The sequence below is a fragment of the Panthera tigris genome, chromosome D1 (assembly GCF_018350195.1).
Source record: "Panthera tigris isolate Pti1 chromosome D1, P.tigris_Pti1_mat1.1, whole genome shotgun sequence".
Lineage (NCBI taxonomy): Eukaryota > Metazoa > Chordata > Mammalia > Carnivora > Felidae > Panthera > Panthera tigris.
The window spans coordinates 78,945,415-78,966,825 of NC_056669.1; the positions used below are offsets into that span (position 1 = coordinate 78,945,415).

Sequence of the window (21,411 nt, forward strand, 5' to 3'; positions counted from 1 at the left end):
ATCGTAATTGAGAAACTGCAAATGCAGAGAACTGAAATCATGTATGTAGAAGCAGTCCTATTTTCTTATGCACTGCTGCGTTTCTTCATCATTCCATGAATTTATGTATGATATGGTTTTAAATGTATCCTGTGGAGTACAGAGTGAAACTGAAGAAAATATATGTCTTGTGTCCAGAATGAAATAATTCTGTCAAGTGTTCTTTAACATTCACACAATAAAATATTCTCAAGTATACATAGTAAGAGTTAAAGTGGTTTTCTCAAATGATACTCTGTAAGATTTGCATATAACTTTAAATCTTTAATTTTTATAACCTAATGATAAGTATTGCCTTTCAAGTGTTTTCTTTGACTTTGAATGCCTATTCTACAGTCCTTTGAAAATGAAATTTAATCTCCCGGTCTTTGTAACTACTGAAAAAATTCCCGGGATTTTTGTTACAAAATACTTTCTTAATGAGGAATTGTTAATGACAGATTAGGTGAAACCCAGGTGGTGAGTCTGTGGTTTTGTGGCATAAACCTCTAAACCCTTGCTGTTAAAGATTTTAGTTAAGGACTACTAACCAGAGTAAGGATCTAACAAGTTGGGGGTAGGGGGTTAGCGCCTGGGTGGCTCAGTCAGTTAAGCATCAGACCCTTGAAATTTTGGCTAACGTCATGATCTCACAGTTTGTGAATTCAAGTCCTGTGTTGGGCTCCATGCTGACCACATGGAGGCTGCTTGGGATTCTCTCTCTATCTCTCTGTCTCTGTCTCTCTCTCTCTCTCAAAATAAATAAACTTAAAAACAAAAAAGTATATAACAAGTATGCAGCAGACTGTATTGAAACAGGACCACTTCTCAAGTTATCCCTAAAGTTCATCTTTTTCAGGTCCTACAGTTGGGATGCAAATAATGGTAGCCCAGTTAGAAACCTGGGAGATGCAGTTTTGGTGGTGGCAGGTTAGGAAAACATAATCGTAGCCATAAATGTAGATCGACATCAATGTAAGTCAGTTTCTCAGAGAACTCATATGGTATTATAAAGGCATGGCGTACTATGTTCACAGGAAAGCAAGTGAGGTTCCTACGTGGCTGGTGAAACTCTTTGGTGTGCTGTGTGGATTTGCTTGGCAGACTGTAAGAATGATAAACCGAAAACTAAGCTTCTTCAAGTCAGTCATGCCATTTTAAACACATTGTCTTTAAGAACAGCTGAAGAAACAAAATGTATGAAGGCTAGAGTAGGGAAGGTTTTTAAGAGATACAGAAGATAGTCCCAAGTATTGACAAACAATATGTACGAGAAGGTTTTCTCCTCTGCAAAAGTGGGATAGTAAGGATACATAACTCAGGACTTTTATATGGGAAATTAATGGTATATAGTGTTACTTAGTAAATCCTCAATAAATATTACTGTTGCCGTTATACTTTTGTATATCCTTTAACTTTGCACAAAGGAAATATCCCCAGATGGCAAAATTTTCAAGTCTGATCAGTCATTTTACAAATATTGTATTCACACCACTGAAGTAATAAGACACTTTAGAGAACTAAACTCAACCTGTCTCTGCTACCTCTGCTCATCTTCATAGACTAGTTGAGTCCTTGGCGTCTAATTGATATAAAAATCAAAGAGAGTCCATTTTCAACATTTATATGAAATTGATGCACTCAGTTCAAGCTGAGTTCAAATTCAAATAGCTGGCTGAACTCATTGTCCTGAGAAAGAAATGCTATCCCACACTGGTTATTACCACCTTCCTTTCAGTCTGTGTTCATTGGTAATTCACTTATGCATTAGTGGGGTGTTCTTTAATTTCATTGTGAGTGGCTGATGGTGCTTTTTCAAAGGAAAAAGTATTTTAAGTGTAATTTCAATAGCTCCAGCTAAATTAACACTAAGAATAGATGTATTGTCAACTCATTGATTTAATAATGTATGAAGCCCATATAAGAGGAATGCTAAAATCATTACTTAGTACCTTCTCTCAAGGACCTAGTCTTGTAAGAGAAGGTAAGTTTATAAATACGTCTATGTTGAGGAAGATTTTGACATAGCATATCGGGGGTGGGGGGTGAAGGCATGCAGATTCAGAAAGGAGAAGATGAATTTATTTAATGCAAAGAAAGACTTTATGAGTAATGTGCTATATGAAGGAAACATCAAGAAATGCATGGGATTAAGGGAGTGAGAGAGGAGGGCATCCTAGAAAGATGGAAAATAATGCTATATTCTTAACTAATATTCTACCTTGGGGCACCTGGGTGGCTCAGTTAGTTAAGCGTCTGATTCTTGATTTCCAGTCAGGTCATGATCTCATAGTTCGCAGGATCGAGCCCTCTGTGGGGCTTTGCGCTGACAGCACGGATCCTGCTTGGGATTCTCTCTCCCTCTCTCTCAGCCCTTCCTCCCCCCTCTCAAAATAAATAAATAAACTTAAAAAAAATCCTCCCTTGACCATAGTTCAGGATACTTGTTTTCCAGGAAAACTAATAGTATATTAGGAATTATATTTCAATACTCACTTAGGTTGTATTTATCTCTATCCTACACATAGTTGACAAGGCCCTGAAGGATTTTGCTCCAAACCCACCTTTTGTTACTTCTTTCCTTTCTTGTACTCATATACTGTCTGACCATTTGGTACCAATTTCACTTGTTCAAATCTTCCAAGAATTTTCTATTTCTACCCTTTGCATTTGCTAATATCTCTCTCTGGTATATTCTGTATTTTCATCTAGCCCCTGCACTCTAACATTCCTGGTTAATTTTCTCTATTCATGTCTTAATTACCATTTTTCTAAAAAAAAAAAAAACTTTCCTTGATATCCCATCTAAGGAACCTTCTCTGTGCGTCCCATACTACCCTGAACTTTTCCACTGGAAGATTTATTCCACTGTGTTATAATTGTTCACTTATCTCCATTCTCCACCAGATTGTAGGTGTTATGACAATAGGACTCCCATTTTTCTTGCCTTTAGATCTCAGTACTGTTGTTGGCTGGTAATAAATAAATAATATTATTGAATCAGTGAATAGATAAGTAATATGTAGTGGAGATATCAGCATCTTGCCAAATTGTGAGTTTTAGAATGTAAGTATGTCTTATTCAAGGCTGGTTCGTCAGAGGTGGCATGATTATGGTTCTGAGCAAAGTGACTTGTGCATCTGAAACATTTTCTTGGTTATGACTGTCATTAGAACACAATAACTGGACAGAAATCTCTCTTTGATTTCAGTCAAATGGAAGCCATTGGAAAACATAAGTGCGTGAAAAATTATGAAGAAGTAATGTAAATGGAAGGGAACAAAGTTGTATTAAGTACCAAACAAAGGCATAAAATTCAAATCTTTATGGTTATTTTTTGTTTTAAAAATATTTATTTATTTTGAGAGAGAGAGGGAGTGAGGGAGGGGCAGAGAGTGAGGGAGAGAGAGAGAGAATTCCAAGCAGGCTCCACACTGTCAGCACGGAGCCTGACACTGGGCTTGATCTCATGAACTGCGAGATCATGACCTGCGCTGAGATCAAGAGTTGGATGCTTAACCAACTGAGCCACACAGATGCCCCAATCCAAATCTTGACCAAAAGAGAAATATCAAAACCTGTGAAAAAAATTGTAACTTTATTTTATTTCATTAACATCTATGTCGAATCAAGTAATGAATGATGTCCACTATTGGTAAGCGAAATTGTAGATAAATATGTTGCTCTTAACAAGATCTTTTCTATTGAATAATTAAATTGTTTTTAAACATTTGTGAAATTCCACTTACAACATTTGTAGATAGTACTAAATTAGAAATGTTTACTAATATCCTGAAACACAAGCAAAAAAAAGTTAAGACATTCCTGCAAATGAGAACATTAGTCATATATCTGGATGTTTTAAAGGAATATGGACATAATAGCAGACTTCTGAAAAGCAATGAAACTATAGCCTGTAAACAACTGGCAGGGAATAAATGTATCAGGCAAATTATTGTAGGTTAGAGTTGACCACAAATCAAATCCAAATGTATAGAGCTATAATGTACTGTAACAACTTATGATAATCAGACTTTCTTTGCAAGAATATAATTTAAGTATATAAAATAAAATATAAATATATAAATATCAGTTTTACAAAGCAAATACAAATGCACTTGATGTGGAGGGTTAAGCAGATACCAAATTAAATATGTTACATGTCATGATTCACTCTGAGAGCAAAGGAACTGAATGTGTAAAGAGAGTATCAGAGACAAGAAAGAGGCAGGGCAGCAAGTCAGATTCAACTCTAGGTCCACTTACGAAACACCTGTGTAGTTTTTGAAAAGATGATGAATGCCTTAACCATATCATTTCACATACACTGAAACTGAGGCCCAGAGTCTCAGTAGCAGAACTAGAAATTCAAATCATGCTACTCTTAACTGTTCTTAAGAATTATGTTAAGGGAACCACCAGACACAGATGAGAACCCTAAAAATGTGAGATACCTTAGTTGAGTCTTGAAAGATGTGTAGAGTTTGCCAAGTGAAGAAAGATAGGAAGAGCCACCCAGAAAGAGGAAAGAGCCTGTGAAACACTGCATTGTTTTTATGTGAAACAATTGAAAGTATATATGGCTTGAATGTAATATGAGGGGAGGAACATTCAATAGTAAGAGTAAAGATGGGATGAGAGGGAACATAGGGTAGTGGATTTGTTTTTTGTATCGAAAATGGGATAGAGAGGGTTTTAAAACACAAAGATTAACAGTGAATTATATAAAGAATTTAAAATATAGAGGTGTTTGGGTGGCTCAGTTGGTTGAGGGTCCGACTTCGGCTCAGGTCATGATCTTGCAGTTCGTGAGTTCGAGCCTCACATTGGGCTCACTGCTGTCAGCCTGTCGGCACACAGCCTGCTTCAGATCCTCTGTCCCCCTCTTTCCCTTCCCCTCCCCAGCTTATTATGCTCTGTCTCTCAAAAAATAAATAAAACATTAAAAAATATAAATAGAAAATGTTTTGTAGGAAGCCTTCTGAAACAATGAGAGACGTTGCCATTGTATATTAAATTGAGAAGGCATGCTTTATGGTATAACATGAAAGATGGTAAAGACCTCAGAATTGGAACGATAACCTCTTGGATGATAGGTCAAGAGTCTCAGTGGTAACTTAGTGATCGTTTCTAAGAGAGAGTACAGTAAAACCTTGGATTGTGAGTAACATGTCCTGCAAGTGTTCTGCAAGACAAGCAAACATTTCGAATAAATTTTAAGGTGATAAACAAGTGATATTTTGCAATACGAGTATTATGTGATACTGGATATCACATGATCACAACTGAGCCAATGGTTCTTGAAGTCTGCTTTGATATACAAGAGCTTTGGATTGCAAGCAGATTTCCGGAACAAATTATGTTTGCAACCCAAGCTTTTACTGTATATCTAATTACTAAGAGGTGGAGTCTGAGGGATACTCTAATTCTTATTTCAAGGGTAGGGCTTTGATCTCAAAATGGTTACTGGCAAGAGAAAATAAGAAATGCAGGTATAAGGGAGTTTTGAGATAGCCGTAAGCCAGCCATGGCAAGAATCCATCAACAATGACCAATAAAGAAGAACTACAATTGATGACTGGGTCAAAAGGGGTGATTACAGGGCTTAGGAAGGAGGTAAGAATCAAATAATTGAAACAAAGGTATTGCATTCATGCAGACTAGTTGCAGATACGGCTTGAACAGAAGGCCAATATTTTGACTGGAGCTGAATAAGCACCTTTGATAAAACGCTTTTCTTTGCAAAAGTGAAATGGGATGAAACTACCTGTTTCATCCTCAAGAACTGAGGAACTTCACCCATGCAGGGGACAAGGTATGTGGCAGCTAGGGACAGGGATGGGTCTGACAATTTCCTCTTCCTATCTGAAATTGGAAAGAATCATTAGAGTAGAAAGTAAGAATATAAAAGGAATGTCAAACACAATTCAAGAAATACAGTTCAAATTAAGAGTCTCCTAGTTTCTTATCATGGAATAGGACAAAAGGGACTTTTACATTCTAGGACACGGAAAACGTTTCATGAAAAATCAATTTATTAAACATATATTTATTGAACATCTATACATGGGTGCTGTTTTAACTTTAGAGAGACATAAACAGACACTAATCATGCAAAAAAAAAACCCCACAGAAAACAAAATCACAAAAAACAGACAAATAAAGAAAAACCCACCCTGATCTTACATGTTGCTGTGCCTTTAGTGCTTCTGTTGAAGTGTTGAAGTTATGGATAATTTTACTATGTTATTGGAAAGATATGTAGGACCCTGTCACATTTCATATAATTTCAGTCACTTCATGTCTCTCTTATTTCAGCGTTCCTTCTATCCCTCTTATTATCAACACAATCATATGGCAATATAGATTTTTCTAGTAGTTATTTGACCTTAACCTCAATTTCAGAGAAACCAACTTTTCTTTGTTAGCATTGGAAAATGGAAAAAGATAAGGGAAAAAATGCTTTGTGAACATAGGAGAAAAAAAAAAACTAGTGTAATTATAAAGGTAGATAGCTCCTGTTCTATAATTTTCCTATTTATTTTACTTATTTTATGTGTTTATTTCACTTATTTTATGAATTGTACATTTTATAACTACACTGTCATTAGAGCTACTACTGAGGCAGAATGATGATTAAATGGTATATATCTTAGTCTCTAAAATGAACTCTATTTTCTTCCTCAAAACAGGAAATGAAAACCTATGGAAGGTAAACTAGCAGCTCAAGTTCAGATTTCAAGTTAAACTGAAGAACAGTTTACCTTGACATTTAGTCCACTGAATTACCCTGTTTATTTGATTGCCTTTCCTTAGGTCTTGCTTTAAGATTTGAAAGTGTGTAGGGCTTCAGGTTTGAATATATAATTTTCCTTCTCGAAGACATGTATTCAAATTAAAAAAAAAAAGACTTTATGTTCTAGCTGTAAACTCTTTCAATGTACTTTGCAGTCTTTAATATGCAAATATCCTAGTTCTGAAAGTTCTTCTTCAAAGAGTAGAACCAGTATTATGTGACATCTAGCCACCAGACTTTAGTATATTAGCACAAAGTGCATCAGTAACAAGGTAAAATTTGTTTTTAGTACCACTGGAGTAGGATTTAGACCATAAAAGAAAGATGTCAAAACTGTATCATACAAATATAAAATTATGTTTCATTCAAGAGAATGAAAAACAATGTGGACAGGTCATGCAAATAATTCCTTTTTAAGGTGACGTACTCAGGCACATTTTGATATTGAATGTTTTACTCTGCTCCTGTATAAGCCTTCAGAAAGAGTAGATTTGCATGCTCCGTGCCAGAAAAGTCAGTGAAATAGGACTGTTAGACCTCACTGGCCCATCTTGCTTATCTAGAAGCTACATTTGATACAGTGTCTGAGGGACAACCAGGGCTCTGTTTTCAGGAAACAAGTAGATCAATACTTACATTTGTAACCATCAGAAAGTTTCTCAGTATATTGAATGATATTTGATCTTTTCGGCTAAAGTACCCTCTGAGGATGAGTAATAAGGGGCATGTTCTCATTTTGGTTATCATGGATAAAATTTGTTCATTTTTGTGACTTTATAAGCATGTATATGTAGGATAAATTAGATCCAGTGATCCTTATAGGATTGGCTTCCTCAAAGAACACTGCACTGATTTTAAGACTATTCAATTTAGAGATTCGAATTCTATGGTTTATTCATATAGACCATTGAATTCACAAAATAATTGTATTATGGTGTGCTCTACCTGTAAAGAATATGGTAATGAAAAAAAAAAAAAAAGGCATCCCGTACCATACAACAGGGGTTGTCACTGATATGCAAGACTGATGACCATGGAGAGGGATAGATAGAATCATCCTCTGAGCTTTGTGTGCAGACCTAGCTGATGAGAAAGCTTGCTGTATATGCTGGTTCCCTAGAACAGCAGAGTTATCAAAACAGGAAAGGACCTGAAGACAGTAGCTATTTTAAAATTGTCCCTGATGCTTAAATCCAAAAGAGATTCAAATAAACCATGCATATAGTGAAGGAAACTGAGGATATTTTACTTGACACCCTATGGGCAGATTTTAGACTTGAAGGTAAATGTCCAGAGGGTAAATAAGAAAACAAATTCTGGACTAAGAAAACCTATGATGGCCAAAAACAATAAAGCCGTTAAAATCACAGTCTTGAATAGTTTACTAAAGCAAATGGAATGGAAACTATTTTCACCTATGTAGTACAAGATAACTTTGTTGAGGGTACACTTCCAGAGTTCTCACCTGTTATCAGAATAATATTTTTAGGGGCACCTGGGTGGCTCAGTTGGTTAAGTGTCTGACTTGGGCTCAGGTCATGATCTCATGGTCTGTGAGTTTGAGCCCCGCATCAGGCTCTGTACTGACAGCTCAGAGCCTGGAGTCTGCTTTAGATTCTGTGTGTGTGTGTGTGTGTGTGTGTGTGTGTGTGTGTGTGTGTGTGTCAAAAATAAACAGTAAAAAAAAGAAGAAGATTTTTAAAGGACAAAAATCTTGCTGATCATCTAGCTGGAAGGAAAGTTTTAATTTCCAAAAATAAGCAATATTACAAATAGGTGGACAGAATAAAAACAGTGCCAACAGCAAAATAAAGCTAATAAGTATTTCTTAAAGAAATGTCAAATAACATTAGACTCTTCTCTACAATATTAAAAACTAGAAGATTTATAAATTATGGTTTTCAAGGTTAAAGTTTATTAAACAATAGTTCGTTAGTGAAGTCAGGTGATCATACTGGAAGAAAAGGAAAGATAATTCAGTTTATCAGGAGATATAGATAGCATTCATCAATATAGCACAAAACAATTGATACATAAATTATCTAAAATGTCTGGTTTCCACAGGAGTAATAAAAAATTGCAAAGCATGGAAATATATAAGAAGTGTGACCCATATGTAGAAAAATAGAGCAGATACTAATGACTGCCTTTGAGTGGGCCTATATATTAGGCCTAGAAGACAAACAAATGAGAGCAGCTATTATAAGTGTGTTCACAGAATCAAAAGTAACTACATTGAAAGGATGACACTCATCAAATGATGGATAACCAACCATATAGAAATTATTTTTTTAAGACTAGCGGAGTTATTGGAGTTGAAAATTACAATAAGCTAAATTAAAAAAATTCACTAGAGAGTCTCAACAGTAGATTTAAAAAATAATCAGCCCTCTTAAACTGTTGGTGGGAATGAAAGCTGGTACAGCCATTCTGGAAAGCAGTATGGGACTTACTCAAAAAGTTAAAAATAGACCTACCCTATGTTCCAGCAATTGCACTACCCAATGTTTACCCATAGGATACAAAAATACTAATTCAAATGGGTACATGCACCCTTATGTTTATAGCAGCACTATCTACAATAGCTAAATTATGGAAATCGCCCAAATGTCCATCGATTGATGAATGGATAAAGAGATGTGGTATATATACACAATGGAATATTACTCAGTCATAAAAAATAATGAAATGTTGACATTTATAATGACATGGATGGGACTAGAGAGTATTATGCTAATTGAAATAAGTCAGAGACAAATACCACATTATTTCACTCATATGTGGAATTTAAGAAACAAAACAAATGAACATAAAGGGGAAGAAAAAGAGAGGAAAGCCAAGAAACACTCTTAACTATAGAGAACAAACTGATATACCAGTAAGCATACCAATATGTGCATAATGAGAGTGCCAGAAAGAAGAAAAAGAAATGAGCAGAATTTTTTTCTGAAGAAATAATAACTAAAAGCCTTCCACATTTGATGAAAACATTAATTGACACATCCACAAAGTTCAAGAAATAACAAGTAGGATAAATACATATAGACCTACACCCAAATACATCATAGTCAAATTTTGAAAGCCAAAGAATCCTGAAAACAGCAAGAGAAAAATGGCTTCTCATGTATAAGTTAAACCCAATAAAATTAGTGGGGGATTTATTATCAAAAGCAATGGAGACTAAAACGTAGTGAGATAACATTCAAATTGCCAAAAGAGAAAAAAAAATCAATCTTACATGCAGCAAAACCCTTTCCAAAATGGAGACGAAATACATTCCAGGTAAAAACAAACTGAGAAAATGTGTTGCTGGAAGACTTGCCTTAAAATAAATACTCCAGGAAGTCCTTAAGAAAGTGACACTGTAGAAGAATTGTGATGCACATACTAAAAGAGAGTAGGTAAATATAAAGACCAATTAAACTGTTTATTCATTCATCTGTTTATGGATATCTGAATTATTTCCAGTTTTGACTATTTCAAATAAAACTGCTGACTTGAATACAAAAAAAAAGTAAATATAAAAGCCTGCATATATCTTCTTCCTGTTACCAACTGACTTAAAAAGAAATTGTGTAAAACAATGTCTGTGCAATTGTATTATTAGGTATATGACATATGGGAATGTTACATATTTGACAATAAGCACACAAATATGGGAGGTAGGAATAAAGCCAAATTGAAGTGAATAAATGACACCAAATGGTAAATTGAATCCACAGGTAGAAATAAAGAGAAGCAGACATTAAATAAGAAGTTTTTTAAAAAGTATAATGTGTTTTCCTTTCCTCTCTCAGCTTCTTTAAGGATTAAGATTCTACAAAGCAATAATTATAACATTGTAGTTTTGTCCTGTCATTTATGTACCGAAAAATTACTGAAGTGTAATTCAAATTGCCACTCTGAAATATCTCTATCCTACGACAGTTACAGTACTTAATGAGTAGAACATGATTGTTTTAAGTGTAATTAACTCTGTTCTGATATTTGAAACCTATTAAAGGGTGAGAAGACAAAGTCTGACAATACTTTGCCTGTACTTTGCTCATTGAATCATGGAAGATGTTGATGGCACTTGCCTCATGCAATAACATGAGAGGATCTATAAAGAAATGTATTGATACTTGATAGAATTTTCAGAAGTTTGAGTAGGAAAGCATCTTTCTTAAAAAGGCATCTTTTATATGCAAGAATAGGTTTTTGGGTAAATTCAACTCACATGTGCATCAATCATCATTCAGGCCATCCAACCTTTAGTATTTGTATGATTAAAGTGTTAACCATTTATGACAGATTATTTTATTTCTCCTGTAATAAAAGTAGGAAAAGAGCCTTCTAGTAAAATAGTTTGAATATCTTGAGTCCAGTTTTGAAATTTATTATTAATGTGGGAAATTTCTTGAAATCCTACCCTTCACTTGGACAAACTGGGCCATGTCCAGAAAAGAGTGAGTCAAATTAAAACTGTCTTAAGCAATGGCTAAAATAGATATCTCACTTTTAAAAATAGTACAGAAATTTACAGGTATACAAACATTTCACATTCACATGTCTCAGTGTATCTAAATCTCTCTTCTGTAAAGCTTTTGACTTCCACAGATGTATTTGCCTGGGGGGTTTCTAGGGCATCCAGTGTGGAAACCAATAGCTGGAGCTCTAAACTTTTCACTTACTTTTCATATATTAAAATGGCTTTAAACCTTTCCTTTTATAGATTAGAAAATTAAGGCCAGATAAGAAAAGATTTATCTGAAATCATACCCTTAAAAGAGACGTGAAGGGTAATATGGAAGGTAAAACCTATGTTCAAATGTTGAAAAGCTAACATGTGAAGGGAATAGAAGTCATTCTGTGGAGCTGCATAAGACAGCAATAGAATCAGTGGATGGAAGATACAAATTAGAGAGAAACACACTACTACCAAAAAAACATCCAGCAACATAAGCTACAGTTCAGATGGCCTGAACACAAGGAGCACTGATTTATCCAGGTATAGAGATATTGAGGAAGAGTCTGGGATTCTGCTCTTGGTGGTGGTATGGAGGATGGATGCATCTTATCAGAGGTTGGATGTGGTGTCTCTTAAGACACATTTTAACTCTAAGAGTTTGTGGTTTTTTTTATATATAAGAAAGTGACCTCCTTTATTTGGTGCTTCTCAGGCTATGGAAGATTTTGCTAAAAGGAAATTTGAGTGTCCTTGTGCAATTTGTCTAGACAGCATTTTGGGTTTTTTATCCTTCCCACCATACCCTGGTAAAGGCATATGACTCTCATAAAAAATATGTATCTTTATATTTTCCTGCCCCAATCTTGTGTTTATCACAGCAAATAAATTCAATTCAAATGCCAACTCTGCATTAGAGTTAGTAACTACCTTGGAGGTTGTGTTGTAGATAATTCTTATGGGTAGTTTGGGTTCAAAATAAGGAGTCAAATCCCTTGAGTCAGGTAATTGGTATCTCTGGTATAAATCAATAAATGAATAAGTAGTTTGGTACGTGAAAAAAGCAACATGGACATGTGATTTGATAAATTAGGGAAAAATTTAAAATTGCCTTAGGCTTATATTTGTGTTTTTTTTTTTTCTTTTCAGCTATGATTTTGAAGTTCAAGCATTTTCTAATTTCTTGATGAGTAGGAAATTTTTTTTGTATCTTCTACCGATTTTATCAGGCTTTTGAAAGTTTTATCCATTTACTGAGATAGGGAAACAATAGGCTATGATTATTAGACTATTTGCTTAGCCCCAAATTTTCCTGCCAGAATGAAATGCTTGAAATTCTTGTTTAGAAATTCTAATGAATAAATTTCATTATCCCTTTTAGAAGAGTATACTGGGTGTCCGTTTTTGCAACTCTTTCTGTACTACTGTCTGTGAAATTGTACAAGATTGTCTTTTATTTCCATGTTAACAAGTGAGGACAACTATGTGAATTTTCAGGCTTTAAATTCTGGAGACTGATGGACATATGCACGTAAAATAGCCATTGGTAGAACACATAAGAAACTAACTAATTGTGGATGTACAGGTTGGGAACCCAACAAGTAATATGATGATGATGTCAAAGTATATGGTCTCTTTGTTCAGAACAAGCGTATAGCAAGGTTTACTGTCAAACTACCCTAAATTAACTGAATTACTTCTATTAAAACATTATAAAAGTTTTAACTTTTATTCTTGTCAAATCCTTTAAAATTATAACCTGTTTCTTATGTTTGCTATTTCATACCTCACCTATCTTCTTGCCATTTTTATCATATTATATAAGCCGTAATAGTAATAAAGATTTTAAGCAATTCACTTGAATTTTTCCCAGAAAACAGAAGAGATTTTACTCTGAAGACTCCTTACAGTCCTGCTTTGCCAAATATAAATAGGGGTTCATTACAGCTCAATGCCAAATGGAAAAGGGGAACCCCATTTCTAATATGGCAATGCATAAACAATGGACAGCCACTTTTCACAGTTAATCATCACATATGTGACTCTTTTCTGTGTGCAAGGATGGTAGTATGCAAAGGCTGAAAACAAAACTGAAGGGTGAAGTCCGTAATCTGTTTGGCAGCTTGATATCTGCTCTTTATCAGGGATCTCACATGAAAATATCCTCAGTCCCTAACCATTCACAGTTTAGAATGGATGGTTCTAATGCCTCAGTTGCAATATGTTTTTATTATCTAAAGACACAAAATATGTTATGCTTTTCAAAAACTTGCACAGAAAAAAGTTTTCTTTTTCAAGCACAGGGATGCTTTTGAACTTGAGATGATTCAACTTTAGGTATCTGACACAGTTTTTAAAATCTCTTTATTGACATGATTAACATGTAAAAAGCTGTAGATATTTAAGGTATATGAACCCAATGATTGGGAAATATACAACTGATTATTAAATATACACTCATGAAACCATCACCACCATCATGGCCATACATCTATCCATCACCTCCCAGAGTTTCTTCCCACCTCTTTATGCATGTATGTACATATGTATGTATGTATATCATAAGAACACAATATAAGGTCTACCCTCATAATAAATTTTACATACTTAATACAATATTGTTAACTCCGGCCACTATGCTGTATATTAGATCTCCAGAATTTATCTTGCATAACTTAAACTAGGTACCGTTTGACCATCACCTCCCCATTCTCTCTACTCAGCACCTGGCAATCACCATTCTACTCTGCTTCCACGAGTTTGATTATTTTAGATTCCACATATAAGTGAGGTCATACAGTATTTGTTATTCTACAGACACAATTTTTATAAGTACTTAAGCTCGAGAGAATGTAATATTCTTTAGTTGGCTTTCACTTAGCATGATACCTTCTAGTTCCATTCATGGCAAGATTTCCATAATGGCAAGATTTCATTCTTCTTTATGGCTGAGTATCTTTCCGTGTGTGTGTGTGTGTGTGTGTGTGTGTGTGTAAGGATGTGTATAAATGTATATTCTATATTCATTCATCACTTCATCTTAAGTTAGGATGACCAACTGGAACTAGATTCCACTGAAGAGTAGGTCAAACTTAAAAAAAAGGAAGGAAAGGAGGGAAGAATGGATGTGAGGAAGGGAAGGAAGGAAGGAAGGGAGGGAGGGAGGGAGGGAGGGTCATCTTTCAGGGTTTTATTGTAGCCCATTAAAAAAATAATGTTTATTTTTTGAGAGAGAGAGAGACAGAGACAGAGTGTGAGCAGGGGAGGGGCAGAGAGAGAGGGAGACACAGGATCTGAAACAGGCTCCAAACTCTGAGCTGTCTGCACAGAGCCCAATGTGGGGCTTGAATTCATGAACCATGAGATCATGACCTGAGTTGAAATCAGATGCTAAACCGGCTCAGCCACCCAGGTTCCCCTTATTGTAGTCCTTTTTAATTCCTCATTTTTCTCATAGCCCATGTTGACCCTACATATTTCCTTCTAAATATCTTTGGTGATTTCTTCCTTTTCCTGTGCTTTCCTAATTGCTGTATGGAAGTTCATTATTTGAACTATATATTTTGGGTGAAATTGCTTGATGTTCATAAATAAGCTCATTTAATTTCACATCATTATCTTATTTCATTGACTTGGTCTTGATTTCTTCATTTGTAACACAAATGTAGGATTGAATGAATGTCAAGATTCACAATTCCCACGATGTATTCTGCTGTATACTAGTAATTGTCATGTATGAGTGTTTTCTTACCAGACTATGTATTAAACATTTTGCCCTTATAATCTGTTTAATCCCCAAAGTACCCAGTGAAATACATTGGATTATCCAGCATATAAAGGAGAAAATGAGATACCAAGAGAAGAAAAACTTGCATGGTTTGCTAATATAAGAGCCTGTGTTCAAGATTAGGTTTACACCAGACTTCTAATCACCACAGGACACAGACTTATTGCCTTCCATTCTTTCAACCTTTTTCTCTTCCTTCCAGAGCTGCCTCCCCCTCTTTATTTATTCCCTCTCATTTTCTGTTATTCTTTTCTCTGTCACCTCTTTCTATTTCCCTATATGCTAGGGGCTAGAGACTCAAAATTAGTTGGACAAAGCCCTGAACTCAGATTCACAAATATCCGTTTTTATCACAATGCTCTATATGTAATTTGGTATCCATTCACAATTTCTAAATGAGTCAATGGATGAAATAAATTAACCTCTACTTAACCTAAAGAATGGTCAGTATCACATTTTTCTAGTTAAACATACTGTCTAATCTCTCCAGTCCACTTTTAGTACTCTTTTGTCTGTAGTGTTACATATTTATATTACAAATGTTATATATTTAGGGGAAATAGGGAATGAGTAATCACCAGATTTGTTAAAGAGAAACCATGGATAAATATACCTAAATTGCCAAATACTTCCTTGGAAATAATTGACGATGTGAAAATCGAAAACTATGTACACTGTGAATGGAAACCAGTCATCCAAGTAAACTAAGAATAATCATTTTTTTTCTGAATGAATCATAAGAGAATTAACTTTTAGAGTGTACCTGTAAAATAGATGATAGATAGAATGACTAAAATAAGGGGAACCTGTGGAAAATGTACGGAACCAGCAAGTTTAATTCTACAAGACAGATTGACAATAGATATGAATATTCTAATAAACCTGTTAACTTCCATAGGAATTAGACATGTAATGAAATTGAATACAATTAATTTAAAAAACTTAACCATATATTAAATCGGGGGAAACCGATGGCTGTGTTTAAAGGAAAACATCCTACCAGCAATGAATAAATGATGCATCTCTTCATAGAACATTTAAGTCCATTCTTTTGGCATTTATTCCGTCTGATAGATTTTATTTAAATTGCCTCTGAATGATTAGCAACTCTGCTATTGTGAATATCTCAATTCTTTATTTGAAAACTCAGCTGCTGCCTAAAATGATGCTACTTCTATCTCTTAATAGCCTTTGAAAAATCAAAATATTGTGACATTATTCATTTATGAGGTATGAATTCTTTTATTGAACTTAGTCTTTTTAAGTGATGCTTTCATGAAAACCTTAGTGCATTTGTTTTTGACACAGTGTTCTCTCCTGTATTTTGAGGTGACTAGGAGTTTTTTACTCAAGGGACTTTGCAAGGTTGAACAATTAAAGTAAGTTTTGGAAAAAAACAATAACAAAATGCTTTTAAGATAACGTATTATGCATTCATTCCAGTATACCAGAGGCATATCATGTCTTGTAAATTTTGTATTTCATGATTAGATGTATTGTTAAAGTCACAAATGTAAAAGAGATGGTAATACCAGATTAACCCTATCTGATAATTAGGTCACCAATATCTGAATATATACTCTGATCCATCAGATGTAAAATGAAACGAGTAAAAAGTATAAAAAAAGAAATACTTGCTTTTAAGTATGACATAAAAATTACAATGTGAGGTGCCTGGCTGGCTCAGTCGGTCAAGCATCCGACTCCTGATTTTGGCTCAAGTCGTGATCTCACTGTTGTGAGTTCGAGCGCCGCACAGGGTCTCTGCACTGAAAGTGTGGAGCCTGCTTGGGATTCTTTCTCTCCCTCTTTCTCTGCATCTCCCCCACTCATGCTGTCTGTCTGTCTGTCTGTCTCTCTCTCTGAAAATAAATAAACTTAAAAGATAATAAATACAAATTTTGTGGTAGGCATTGTAATCAGTCCAATTAAATGTGTTTTCTTTAATTTTACTGCCCCCAAATATATGTGAGCTAATAAATGTTATTATACCTTCCTTATGAATGAAAACCTAGAATTCAGAGGTAGTTTGATTTATGATGATGCTTGTGGTGGTGCTGTTTTATGTCAGTTAGTAATTACATTCAGTTCCAAGAAGGAAACTTAGAAAATGGTGGCTACAATGAAAGAGAGGTTTTATTTTGCTCCTATCATGAGAACTGTGGAGAAAATCAATCCAAGCCTGGGATACTGAGCCCATGGTGTCAGCCAGGTTCTGGACTTACTTCTTTCTAAGCTCAACCATCCTTGCCATGTGCTTTTTCCCTCCTAGTACAATCTACTAAATTGTGTTTCTCCTATACTGGAAGGAAGAAGAGGAAAAATTCAAAACATAAATACTATTGTTTTAGTCCTTAATCTTAAGAAGCATTCTCAGTAACCCCAGGCAACAATTTCTACTTACCTCAGAAATACGTGATATGGGCCATAGTATACTTTTTTTGTATTCCCACTTTGCTATCATCAACAATATTAGGATGCTTTTAATTTTTTTATTTATTTTTTGAGAGAGACAGAGTGCAGGTGGGGGAAGGGCAGAGAGTGAAGGAGACAAAGAATCTGAAGCAGGCTCCAGGCTCCAAGCTGTCAGCACAGAGCCCGATGAAGGGATCAAACCCACAAACTGTGAGATCATGACCTGAGCCGAAGTTGAATGCTTACCTGACTGAGCCACCCAGGCGCCCCTCAGAATGCTTTTGATGAAAAAAGTGAGGGTATATTTTTTGGGTAACTAGAAATCTCATTCCTAGTCATTAAGAAGCAGAGCTATGACCTGAAGCCAGATTTGTGTAACTCCCAAACCAAGGCTCTTAAACTCTGTTTTATGGAATATTCTTTCATTTCCCTGGTATACATCATTATTTTAAAACTTAGTTATTAGGAGAGTGCTATGTTAATGCTATATGAAAAGCTTGATTATGTGAATTTGGAAAGTATAACATATTCATTAAGTCAGTAGAAATTGGAAAAATCTTAGAAAACTATGTAAACGTGTTGTTATGCAATGCGTATGGGAATATTTTAACCTTCTATTTCATTTTTGTTATTTTGCAGCTAGAACCTATGAATTATTTGTAATTTAGCAGATTAACCCTTTTTGAGTGAATTTTAATTTATGTATCAAGTGACCATTTTGAAACTTCAAGAATAGGAGAAATATGCTCTGTAGATATGACACAATTGCCTTCAGAAGTTGGATAGTGTTAAAAGACTAGCATAGCAATTTTATGTATTATAATCTGTATTCTTACCATTTTTGTAGAGCATAGGAGCCTATCTTTGCAAAATTGCAGAGGATAAAGTTACTATAAATGCCTACACTGTTTCTGGTTTCAAGGTTTTTTGTTGTTGTTGTTTTGATCCATTGTTGGCAAGCCCATTTATTCTACTACTGAATAATGGCTAAAGCAAATAATTATGTGATCATATGGATTTATGTTATTAGTCCTTGTTTAGAAGTCAAGTAGTTTAGATGACCTATTGATTAGTAGAGTGAGTAGCAGTTAGGGGTCACTTGGGAATGAATTGATACTTCGAACAAAATACGAAGATAAATACATTTAAAAAATCACTTGTAGGAATATTGCAGTGTAGAAAATCAATGAGTATCTGTATCCCTTTAGAAAAATTAAAATGTAACAAAATAAATGTAGAAATTGTTTTTAGATAAAAAAATTATAAGATCACATGTTTTTAATTTATTTATTTAAATTCAAGTTAGTTAACATACAGTATAGTATTGGCTTCAAGAGTAGAACCCAGTGATTCATCACTTACATCTAACACCCAGTGCTCATCCCAACAAGTGCCCTCCTACTGCCCATCATCCATTTAGCCCATCCCCCCACCCACCTACCCTCCAGGAACCCTCAGTTTGTTCTCTGTATTTAAGGTCTCATAGGATTTGCCCCCACCTCTGTTTTTATCTTATTTTTCCTTCCCTTAACCTATGTTCATCTCTTGTTTCTTAAATTCCACATATGAACGAAATCATATGATATCTTTCTCTGACTTACTTCACTTAGCATAATACCCTCCAGTTCCATCCATGTTATTGAAAATGGCAAGATTTCATTCTTTTTGATCTTTGTTAATTCATTTATATCACAAATACTCCTTGGATACATATTTTAACACTAGGCAGTAATCTTTTAGTCTGATGAAGACTGTCTTTATCATAGAAATAGCCTACGGAATAGCTACAAGGAACAATACCTTACATTATACCTAAGTTCATAATCAACTAAGTTCATATCAGCATGAAATAGGTATATAATAGATATGGATAAATTAGGAAATTAAGTTTATTAAAATTAATTGGTGACAGATGATTTAAATACCCAATTTTTAAAATGAGTTTCAAAAGAAATACAGGGTACCATAGTTGTTATTTTCTGTTAGTAAGACTTAAGATTTCCCGAGTTCCCTAATGTTTAATGGTGTTTGAATATAACCCACAGATGTTTCTGCACACATCTGCAAATCCTTTCTTCTTTATTCAGTTCTGGGAGATCAGTTAGCTTACTGAGAAGGAACTTTATATTTTATTACATTCTGGTGCTGCTTAAGGACAACCTTGTTTAAATCCTTTCTAATTGTTTCAAAAGTTGTAGATCAGGCAATTAGAAGTAAAACAGCTGTGTACCTGTTGCCTGCAATACTGGAAAGATTCATTTTCTTTCTGTATTGCCTGTCATATCAAATAAAGAGGCTGAGAGTTTATCTGTGATAAATGCACTCAATTTAATGCAATGGGACAGTCCCTTAATTTGAGCACCTAGCACAGTGTCAGCCTAAATCTCTTTCTGCTGATTTAATTAGCAAAAACTCCGTATTAATGACTTTGCAATTAAACTTTTTTAGTCCCCATTGAAAAAATATAATCCTTTCACAAAACAACAACAAAAATTTAGAATGAGCTCAATAATAAAAGTAATTTGCATTTTTTAAGCAAATGTGTTAAACAGCTGATGAATTATTCAACATTCAGTGTTGGTTCTTCAGACTTAATGAGCCTCTGTAATTTGACTTCCATACCGAATTATAAATTTTATTCTATGTTTATGAATTGAAAAGTATTCATCAGCAAAATGCATGCATCAAAGTACTATACATTGTTAATAAAAATTTTTTTTTTCTAATTAGGCAGGAAATTCTGTTCTAGCAACACAAGCAGAATTCCTTACTGTGATGACAGCAGTTTTATCACTGTTATTCATTTTACTGCCATATTTATTATGAGCAAAATATAGGTGGAAATCTCATTTTTGTTAATTTTGTGTTTTATTCCTAGATGTCCTATGTTGAATGATCACATGGAACCCAATTATAAATCTATTTCTCAAAACCTCAAGGCTGTTTACTTTATCTTATCTTGAGTGGAATAGTTCAAAGTTCTAGCAAGCTAGAATCCTATATATGTAAAGCCTAGGATCATAATATTTCTTCCAAAAGAAATAAAGCATTTCTCAGTTCTTGGGTGTATACTCTTTTCACTGACAAAATAACAGTTCGTTTAATGATGAAGAAAATTCAGTAAAACAAGGAAAAAAACCCACAAGTGAGCCTAGTGTGTGCATTTTTAAACATTTTATTGCATTTGAAACTCAATGGATATGCTAATAATCTGAAAGTAATAGCAATATCAAATATTTGCTAACCTGTATTGAGGACTTGCTCTGTACCTGGCTCTGTTTGAAGTACTTCCACACATTCCTTACAACAAACAACATTAGGAGTTAGATGCTGTTATACTGTATCTTTATGAGGAACCTGAAGGTCAGAGAGTTGAGTTACTTTCCCTGATAGACAGCAAGTCACTGGCGAAGTAGTTACTCAAGCTTCTGGCCAGGCTGATTCCATAGCCATGTTGGTAACCCCTGACAGCCCTCTCTGAACCATGCTGGACATGCTTCATGCCTCTTGTTGAGCTGCAGCCATTATTCTATTTCGAATGATTTCATTTCGGGGAATATAAGCTGTTCTACCACATAATGTTAATGAAATGGTTCGTAGAAGAATTAAGTGAGTTCTAACTTCTTCTAACTGGAATGATGCTGGTCATCTAACAGATCATCTAAGTGTAGCTCATTTGTAATAAATGATAAAAGTGCAATAAAAACCTTTTTCTTTTTCATGAATCTTTTTAAGTGTGTCTTAGGCAATTCTCTCTCTTTTTTTAAGGAGTATTTTGGCTCACTGTAATCCCTAGATATTTTTTCTGCCAAAGGACAGATTCTAGAGATGGATGGAAATAGAAACTTATTAAAATCACAGTATGTAAGAGATGTGTGTCTCACATTTTATTGTAAAATTTAGATTTAGGATTTTCTAAAATGGGCTACACTAATCCAAATCTCTTCT

The 21,411-nt window shown here is 34.6% G+C and overlaps 1 protein-coding gene across 3 annotated transcripts in view; it reads left to right on the forward strand.

Annotated features, from left to right (window-relative positions):
• Nucleotides 1–21,411, forward strand: part of LUZP2 (leucine zipper protein 2) — a 495,099-nt gene that overhangs the window by 55,013 nt on the left and 418,675 nt on the right. The window lies entirely within an intron of this gene.